This window comes from Anser cygnoides, chromosome 2, assembly GCF_040182565.1.
Source record: "Anser cygnoides isolate HZ-2024a breed goose chromosome 2, Taihu_goose_T2T_genome, whole genome shotgun sequence".
NCBI classification, from domain to species: domain Eukaryota; kingdom Metazoa; phylum Chordata; class Aves; order Anseriformes; family Anatidae; genus Anser; species Anser cygnoides.
This window is the reverse complement of record NC_089874.1, coordinates 6,497,849-6,507,796: the sequence shown is the minus strand read 5'-3', so window position 1 is coordinate 6,507,796 and position 9,948 is coordinate 6,497,849.

Genomic DNA, 9,948 nt, shown 5'->3' with positions numbered 1-9,948 from the left:
TCCAAGCCAAATTATTCTACAATTATTCAGTAGATTACTGAAATTGACATTACAAACATGGTTTTTCATCTGAGAGCTCCAGGCAATCTTTCGGATGCCTTCAGTCCATGCTTTTAAATGCTTGCAGGGTAGACACTAGAGCCTGGGAACTGATCTGCCATTCCCTGGGCAGAGTGGGAAGCAGAGGAGAACTGGTGCGTGTGCAGGAGCCCGATATTATGGGCAGGAGATGGCAGAAAGGCTAAATTTTGGGGTGATGCTGTTGCAGGAGTTTGTGGTATAGGAGGACACCATGCCCAAGGATCAACTGAGTGAATACCCTGCAAGGTGCTGAGGTATCAATAAGCCCTTACTACCTCCCTGCAGGCAGAAATGGGGGCATCTCTCTTGCCCACACCACCAGAACCTGCTCAAACTACTGTCCCTATGCATGGAGCCAGCCCTGGTACAGGATGACTGCACAGAGGTCACCTTCACCAGTGCATCTCTTTCTTCTCCTCCATCACTTGTCTGCGACCTCAAACTTCCCCCCCCGGGGACTGTCAGAGTTTTGAATGATTTATTCCAGTAATGGCAAAAGCCCTGCAGAGCCCAGCCCCGGCTCCTCAGCAGCTGCTGACTGTCTGGGAGACCTCAGGTCACCAGAGGGTGCTGCTGGGGCCCTCTGAGAGCCAGCCTGGCAGACCGAAAGCAAAAATAAAGAAAGGTGCTCTTCTGCATCCCCTCCCTTCCCTTCTCTGTGCAGTGACCCGTGTATTTTTAAAGAGGATGGCTTGTTCTCCTGCTCATCCCCACTCCTGGGAAGGCAGCCTGTGCAAAAAGGGATTTTTGGGCAACCTCGGGGGGGGGGCTGCAAGGCTGAGAGGTTTGAAGAGGTGTGCTTGGACAGGACCTTCTGCCTCTCTGCAGGAGAAGGGAGAGCATGCACATGTGTCTGTGTGTGCCCACGCATGTGTGCACAAGCACACGTGTGCACCGCATGCACAGATTCTGCACGCACGAAATCTGTGCACACAGGCACACCCATGTGCTTGTGCAAACAATCTCTTAAAGCAAGTAAAAACCACTGCATTAGTATCACGGGGGGGCAGAGGCGTCCGACTGCACCTCTTGGTTTCCAGTGCCTAAAGCTGCTGTAGTGGCAGCTTATCCTAGCAGGTTTCTGTGGCATCCTCGATTTTAGCGTTGCATGTTTCTTCGCTGGTTTCAGCCAAGTTAATCCCGGCTGTCACTTGAGTGCAGTTAATGATGTTCTCCTCAGAGATTTGCAATTGTGTGTAAGTGGGCTAAAGCCCTTCCCTGCTGTCTTTGCACTGCTTTCAGAGACCTTCTGTTGGGCACGCGGGAGTCACCGAGCATTTTGCAAAGGAGTGACTGAAAATGAATTCTGCGGTCCTAAATGAGCTGCTTTATAATCCTTCTATCTGCCTCAGACTGTTTCAGATTAATACTACTTGCCAGTCACTCCCCCCCCTCTAAAGAGGGAACGTATTTTTAGCCTCTCTACAGATCTGACACAGTGGAGTTTCCTCTGCATGTAATCCTACTGTCACCATTTCTAAGTATTAAAAAAATGAAACAAACAAACAAACAATAATAATAATAATAATAAAAAAAAACAAAAACAGAAAGAAAGAAGGAAGGAAGGACGGAAGAAAAAGAAAGAGAGAAAGAGAGAGAGAAAGAGAGAAAGAGAGAAAAGAAAGAAAGAAAGAAAGAAAGAAAGAAAGAAAGAAAGAAAGAGAGAGAAGAAAGAAAGAAAGAAGAAAAAAAAAAAAGGAAACCAAACCAAAAAACAACCCTTCTTACTTCTCAATGTAGTTCAGGGCTTTGTATTTAAGATCGGTAGCTCAAACAGATAGCGCCTGTGCATGGATGCATGTTTTGAATATTTGCAAGGGACACAGCCCCAAAATGCAAAAAAAAAGAAAAAAAAAAAAAAAGGAGAAGGAGAAGGAGAGGAGAGGAGAGGAGAGAGAGGAGAGGAGAGGAGAGGAGAGGAGAGGAGAGGAGAGGAGAGAGGAGAGGAGAGGAGAGGAGAGGAGAGGAGAGGAGAGGAGAGGAGAGGAGAGGAGAGGAGAGGAGAGGAGAGGAGAGGAGAGGAGAGGAGAGGAGAGGAGAGGAAAATTGGAAAGAGGGAAGGGAAGGGAAGGGAAGGGAAGGGAAGGGAAGGGAAGGGAAGGCAAGGCAAGGCAAGGCAAGGCAAGGCAAGGCAAGGCAAGGCAAGGCAAGGCAAGGAAAAAGGCAAGGCAAGGCAAGGCAAGGCAAGGCAAGGAAAGGCGAGAAGGCAAGGCAAGGAAAGGCAAGGAAAGGCGAGAAGGCAAGGCAGGAAAGGCAAGGCAAGGCAGTAAAGGCAAGGCAAGGCAAGGCAAGGCAAGGCAAGGCAAGGAAAAAGGCAAGGCAAGGCAAGGCAAGGCAAGGCAAGGAAAAAGGCAAGGCAAGGCAAGGCAAGGCAAGGCAAGGCAAGGCAAGGCAAGGCAAGCAAGGCAAGGCAAGGCAAGGCAAGGCAAGGCAAGGCAAGGCAAGGCAAGGCAAGGCAAGGCAAGGCAAGGCAAGGCAAGGCAAGGCAAGGCAAGGCAAGGCAAGGCAAGGAAAGGCAAGGAAAGGAAAGGAAAGGAAAGGAAAGGAAAGGAAAGGAAAGGAAAGGAAAGGAAAGGAAAGGAAAGGAAAGGAAAGGAAAGGAAAGGAAAGGAAAGGAAAGGAAAGGAAAGGAAAGGAAAGGAAAGGAAAGGAAAGGAAAGGAAAGGAAAGGAAAGGAAAGGAAAGGAAAGGAAAGGAAAGGAAAGGAAAGGAAAGGAAAGGAAAGGAAAGGAAAGGAAAGGAAAGGAAAGGAAAGGAAAGGAAAGGAAAGGAAAGGAAAGGAAAGGAAAGGAAAGGAAAGGAAAGGAAAGGAAAGGAAAGGAAAGGAAAGGAAAGGAAAGGAAAGGAAAAGGTTGGTATAGTCACAGACAGGCTCTTATTAAAGAACAGCTCCGCTCTGCCTCTCGTGCGGTGGAATCAATGGCTCTCTCCTGCCCAGGGTTTTAACGGGCTCTGTGCAGGCCAATTGCGGTTATATAATACCGGCTCTGAAGCAGATGCTGCTGTGTTCGGGCTGGGAGATTATAGCTGGAATGCACAACTAATGGAAGCTTTCTGACAAATGCAGCCTTCCCTGCCAGGCGGGGGATGGCAGCGGCTCAGCAGCCCCTGCCCCGCGCTGCCGCATCCCGGGGCACCCGCACCCGGAGCTGGCTCAGGATCTTGGGACTGTTGCTCTTGGGCAGACTTCACCCCCCCAAAAAAAAAATAAATAAAAAGCAGATGAAGAAAAATATCAGCAAAAAATACTCTCCCGGAGGTGTGCTGGAGGTTTATAACTGATGGACTGTAACAGTTGTCAGGCACGGGGCTGTTGTTCGGAGGAAGATGATATACTGCGTCCGGGCTGGTTAGTGTGTTCATGTGGCTGAATATCTGATCGAATATTTCTTCCTGCTCCTTTGTGATTCACCACATGTTTGGCGTATCGAGTGTCTCATTACCTTTTTCAGCGCCGTGACTTGGCCTTGAGGCATGCGCCGCGCAGTGCCACCACCAAAATGGAACGGGCCTTTATCGCGGGGAGCTGGGTACAGCCCCGAGACAGGGTTTAGCACCTCAGTATCAAAAGGCTATCTTAACCATCCCAAATCTGCTCTGACTCTGCTTCAGGCGATCTCACGTGTTGGTCCTGCCCAGGCACGGCATGGCAGCCTGACCGTGGGGCTGTGCTGCAGCACTTTGGTGGCACCAGCTTATGCGAGGCAGGTAGGAGACGGGAGGGAAGGAGAAGCAAAATCCTGAGCTGTCACTTCCTACAGTCCTTGACTTTCTGTGTAGTCGATACCAATCCCTGATGTCCCCAAATGTCTTGCGGTTCGACAGACACAGCGCTGCAGCCGGCTGCCTCCCAGCACATCCCTCCAAAACCCTGGATGGCTGTTTCGTGTTAAAGTGGTGGACGGGGAAGAGCTGCTTCTACGGATTCAACCCACTCATTGCTGGTGCTTAAAGGTTGCTTCACATCTGAATCCCATTGCAAAACCTCTGGTGGCCTTTTACTACCTTTACAGAGGAACAAGCCATACTAGAGATAGGATCCAGCTGGATCCTTTCCTTCCTGGAACCAAAAAATATATATATATAACATATATATATGTTATATATATATATGATTATATATATATATAAAGTACAGAAAAGAAATCAGCTGGACACCTCATGCTCATCTTCATTTTGACAATTTCCAGCTTTACCTCTTCTGCTTTCTACCGTCTAGCAAAACAGTTTTTTTGCTATGTCTGCCTGCATCTGAGGCTTACACCTTGAGACATCCCGCCTGTCAATACAGAGCATTGGGGGGAACTCCCAACTCACTTCCTAAATCCCCACTGAAAAGGGATATTTCTGATTAAAAATAAACAACAAAGGGTTTGTGTATGTGTGTGTGTCTGAAAATCTTGTGGGTGCCTTAACAGATATTAACTTCTAATTAAGAAACTTTAGTTAATCCTTTGCTTTCTGTTATACCCCTCTATGCACAAACCCTCCATCCATCCATTTAGCAGAAGGCAGGTAAAGCAGGCAGGTACCTCAAGGGGTTAAGCCACAACGTAACCCTTTGGTTGCACTTCTTGGATCTTCTTGGGATACAGCCCAGTGATACCTGAGCTTGCTCTAAGCCTGCTGGCTGGCAGCAGTCTAGCTAAAACATCACAGAGGTCAGCATGGGCTGCATCATTTACCCAAGAAAGACGATAAATCAGTTTATCGAGGGCTCTGTGCTCATGTCTGTGGTTACATTGCCACCAGCACCTGAGCTGTGCAAAGTCCATTCTGCAAAGGCACATCTACATGATGCTGCAGCTTCCAGCAGTGGTGTTACCAGAAAAAAATCTCGAGCTCCCACCACTGCCCAAACCACAAAGCCGCCCTTTCCTCAGTGAACAGCAGCTGCTTCTCTTCCCAGAAGTGACCACATTTCAGCGGTGGCTGTTGCAATGTGAATGTTTTCTAGCCCACCAGAAACATATGGGCAGAGTGAGGGTTTATGTTTTTAAAGCAAGAGGGAGCCCTTTATCCCTGGGTTGGTTTGTTCACGGGGAGCACAAGACCAAAAAGTCACAGATTTGCTGTTTCAGAGCAATACTGTCAGCTGAATTCAGCTACAAATGGCTCAGTTGGTTATTTATGCAAGAATATTAGAAGTGTTGAACCACAGGGGGAAGAGCAGTGATCCTTTTCATGAACCAAACTGTAGCAGAAGAGTACCTGGCCCTCCATGCGTTCGGGTACAGACAGTGATGCTGGCACCGGGCACCCCACGGCAGCTCTTGTGCTTCATTCAGAAAGCAACACGAAATGGGACAGCAAGTCCTGATGGCGCAGGCTCTGACAGTCCCACAGCCAAAGCAATATGCAGAGAGGCAATATGTCACTGTATATTTGGAAGGAAGCTGTGGAGGAGATTATAACTGTGGCCACTTCCACCAAAATCCTCTAGGACTGTGGTCATTTGCTTTGGCTTCTCTGGGGAAAGCAAAGATGATAGAGAGGACAACACATGTTAAGCAAAAAAATTTGAGCAAAACAGGCTTCAGATAACAAATTTACATTGCTGCTTCTCAACAGGGTACTTCTTATCCCCTTTTTCATTTTTGCATGTGGTTGGACATAGCTAAATTGTTAATAGCAGAGAAATATTTCCATTCATTTGAAAAGATACTGGATGATCTTGATTCTTTACAGCATCAGCCACCTAGGGCGAAAAATATCTTTGTTCATGGTCAGGTCTGGGTTTGACGTATGGAGCCTAGCTGAGGAGTGGGCTGGCTCTGGGCAGAGCTGGGGCAGCCACACCAGCACAGTGCCACGCTGCAGCAGCTCACAGCCACAGTCAGCCATGTGGGGATGTTCTCAGGTGCTACAAAAACTCTGATGGGCAAGGGAGATTTCACCTCCAGGATATGATGCATCTTCAGGCTGGAGTGGTGCTAGAGAAAAAAGAAATTCTTTGACGTGTAACACCAAGAGTGGGACCAGGGGTGTCTTACAGCAACTGCATGTCCAAGTCTGACCAAGGATGGAGATGCTCTTAGGCTGAACCTTAATGAAACAGAAAGCAAAAAAGGAAACAGTGTATGCAGAGAGAGAACTGGCAGAGTTCAATATTTAAGCATGATATTTCTGCGTGATGTCTTCAGCCAAAGCTACCCCTAATAAATATACATATAGTTTTGATTCAGTCAAAATGTTTAAAATAATGTTGATCAAAATGTTTGAATTTGGGACTTCGCTTGGCTAGTGAAAGAAAAACATCTTCTGGCTGCATTTCCCCCCCTGAAAATCAGGGAAAGTCCTGGCAGAGCTCACGACTAAGCAGCGATGAGCTGATTACCTCCATGCAGAGACCTGGGGGAGGGAAAAAGGAAAGGAGCAGCAGCATTTCCAGAAAGCACATGACTGCTAACGTCTGTGAGCGACACGGGACAGACTGCATCCACCCCGTGGCTAGGGGGCATCAGTTGTCTGCTCCTCGGAAGGCATCTGTCACAGAAAAGGGGAATCCTTGACTTATTTTCCCCTCCCAGAGACCTGGGTCTTGCCGAGCATGCAATCTGTACAAAGTCCAAGCGTCAGCAGAAAGCTAGCTCCTGGAGCTTGCCCACACTTTCTCACTGTGATTTGTGGCAGATTACATTTGCTCTACATAAAAGCCTTTGCCTGTGCACAGCTGAATGATTAACCATTTTTAATGTGCTATGACAAGGACGGCTGAGTCTTGAACCTTTTGGCCCTGCTGCAAGATCACTTTTAGCCTGCAGTGTGGTTTGAGATTTCCTGCTGAGTGTGGCAGGAGACATACCAAGATTTCTTAGATGCCTCTGTGCTCTGAAGAGAGGGACAGCTGCTGTTACGAGAGATGCCCAGAGCATCCTTTATGGATCAGCAGTAGTCATGCTGCATGTGGGGGTAGGAGGAAAGCGAATTTACTGCTGAGTCAGATGCATTTGTCTCACTCTGGCCTTGGGTCCTGTGACAACATTGCCATCACTGGTGAGATGAGTTGTCTCCACCACAAGGAGCCTCCTGTCTCCCTCTGTGACCCCCTGTAAACAAACAGGAAGAGATTTAGCAAGCAGGAAGCAAAGAGGACTGCAAACCGCACTCACATCATAGGCTGCCAGCTGCCTGGGGCAGTCTCCAGCCCAGCAGGTTGTCTCCCCAGGAGTGGGGACAGCAGTACCCAGACCGTGCTTTGCATTCCTTGTGGTCATCTTCTTGCGAGCCAGCAGACATTCGAACTCCACCAACATTAGATTTTGTGGTGAGCTTGTAATGTAAGTGTAACTGAGCCCTTTTGTGGTTTTGGCTTCACTAACGTTGCACTCGTTTTCAGAGGGTAAAATAGCCTTCCTTCTCCATCCTCTAAAAATGAAGAGCTTGCTTTGGCTCCAACAAATGTCTTCAGGAGCTCAGAATGGAGAAGTAGAGTCCTCTCTGAGTAAATCCCTCTCCAAAAATCCTCCTGCAGCTGTGTATTTCCACATACACATATGCAGACTTGCCTTTGTGTTTTTATTTTTTACAAGCTGATGAGATTGGTCAGCCTTGTGAAAAAAACATCAGACATCCGTTTTTCAAAGCCCTCAGTTCCTAGGAGCTTGCAAGGAATATTCTCAAACCAGAATATATCACACTTTTTGGTGATTCGGCAGATCAGAGAGGTGTTTCATCAGGACTGAACAGACAGAGGAGCAGCCTGAGTGGGGAGCTCCCTGGGTTACTCCCCTGGCATGTGAGCCCTTTGTCAATATGATTATTCCCATACCACTAAACAAGACATGGGCAGGCACAGACCTCAGTGGGGGCACACCATCGTCTGGACCCCATAGCTGTCATCTTGCTCCTTGGGCACTTTCTAGTAGTGGAAGCAGCTCTGCTTGGGGGTTTCCCCAGATTATCCCTTGCCACCCACATTTAATCCCCCTATCTCCTCATATCTCTTCCCTTTTCTCATTGCTTCTCTCCCATTATCAGCTGCTTGTCTTCTTTATTTTTCTCTTACCAGAAGCTGTTTTCCTTCTTGGGAGGTCTCGAAGCTTTGCTGGAGGCTGGTCTAGCAGTCAGCCCTGAAGTCTGAACTGTGAAAGATCTCCAAGACACTTCTGATCTGGTAAATTTGCAACACCCAGACATCTTCTTCAGGGTTCAGTCTGGCCAAGGACTGTTCCAGCTAAGCAGGTTGGAAGGTGAGACCCTGTTCAGAGGGATCAGAGTTTACTCCTGCCATGCTATGTAGTCTCTAAACAAATGAACCACCTATGTCTCATTTTGGTTACCAGCATGAAGGTAAACTGTATGAGCTGGAAATACAGCACAAAAAGTGGTCCATGCAAGTAAAAACCTGCCTGACTCACTGCTCCAAAGCTACTGAGGTCTGAGGTTGACACCGCATTTTTATTGCACTCACCAAATTCCTACAGCCAAAGTAAAGAAATAACAATCAGAAATTAATGAGGTTCTTTGGGAGTATATCCCTACAAATAGGGAAATAAGCAGAAAACTAGCACTTGGAGACAGCGCAGAGAGTCTCAAGCATTTTGGAGGGGTAGGGGAGCAAAGCCTGTTTCATGCTGGGTGTGAGGCATTGCCTTGGGCAGTGTGGTTTAGCAAGTGCTGTAAGCTAAGGAACTTTGGAGTCGTACTCAAGAGCCCACCTTCTCACAGCTCTTCTCAGTGACATGACACCCTTAAGAAAATCTGTGTCCTGCAGGCAGACCTGTCTGACCCCATTAGCTGGGGAGGGAGATGAGTGTTTGTAATGGGAGCTCTCCTCCTCACTCTTTCAAAGACCAATAAGACGGAGCAGCAAGGTGCAGACATCAGAGTGACTCACAGCAGGCTGAGCTGAAATAGAGATGATATCGAAGCATTAGAATCTGCATCTTTGCACCACGGCATTTAGAAAGTCAACTTTAATTATGGCAAAGCACAGCAGAAAGCAGAGTTAAAGGATAAAGAAGCTGGTTGTGAGTGGGCATCACTGGAAATCTTCCTTCTTCGATAAAGGGAATTATTTGCTGAGTAGGCGATAACATCAAACTGACACCCCTGGAAAGACAGCATCCCAATTTAGGATAACATCACGAGTATGTTTTGCTAGTCGCTATGAAGGTATTTACATGCATTTAATCCATGCAGTCAGCTGGTGTGAGAGTCAAAGCTCTCAAATTAGAGCTGGGTAAGGACCTTAAGCTTCAGGCTTCAGGGGTTTGGACACAGCTCTGAGACCAGAACTGTCATACTTGCAACCATCAGCTACCTACACCAGGAATGCAGAGGATTACAAAAACTCAGATCACCAATTACAAACATCACCAGATATAAAGATTCCTACAAGATCAAGTTCTAATCTCTCTCTCCCCATTTTTTTTTTTTTTTTTTTTACTCTAGAGAGCCCTCACCAATTTTATTTGGAGTTTCCTCCAAGACAAATCCCTAAGGAGGATGTACCCAGGTTGCTTTCATGGAAGTGACAATATGGTTTTGATGCAAGTACCCTTTTGCTGCAAATTCCCAATCTGCGTTGTGACACTGAACTGACTTGAGAGGTGTAAACCAGAGTCATCCCCCACACCCCATGTCACGTATAACCTTATAAAGCCCTACTACCCTTGTTAGATTTGGACAGGGGCCACATTTACCGCCTTCTGGAGCCTGGGTAGCCCTTCACCTTCCCCTTGTCAATGCCCAGGAGTGTTTCTATGCCAAGCACTCCAAGAATGCAAAGGCTGACTAATCTTCAGGCCGATCTTCCCACAGAGGCTGAGGTGTGAGGAGATCACAGCTGCTGGGTAGCAGGTTCACGCTCTGGCCCCTGAAGCTGTTAAGTCCTTGAGACCCTACCCAAAAATAAGCTCTGCA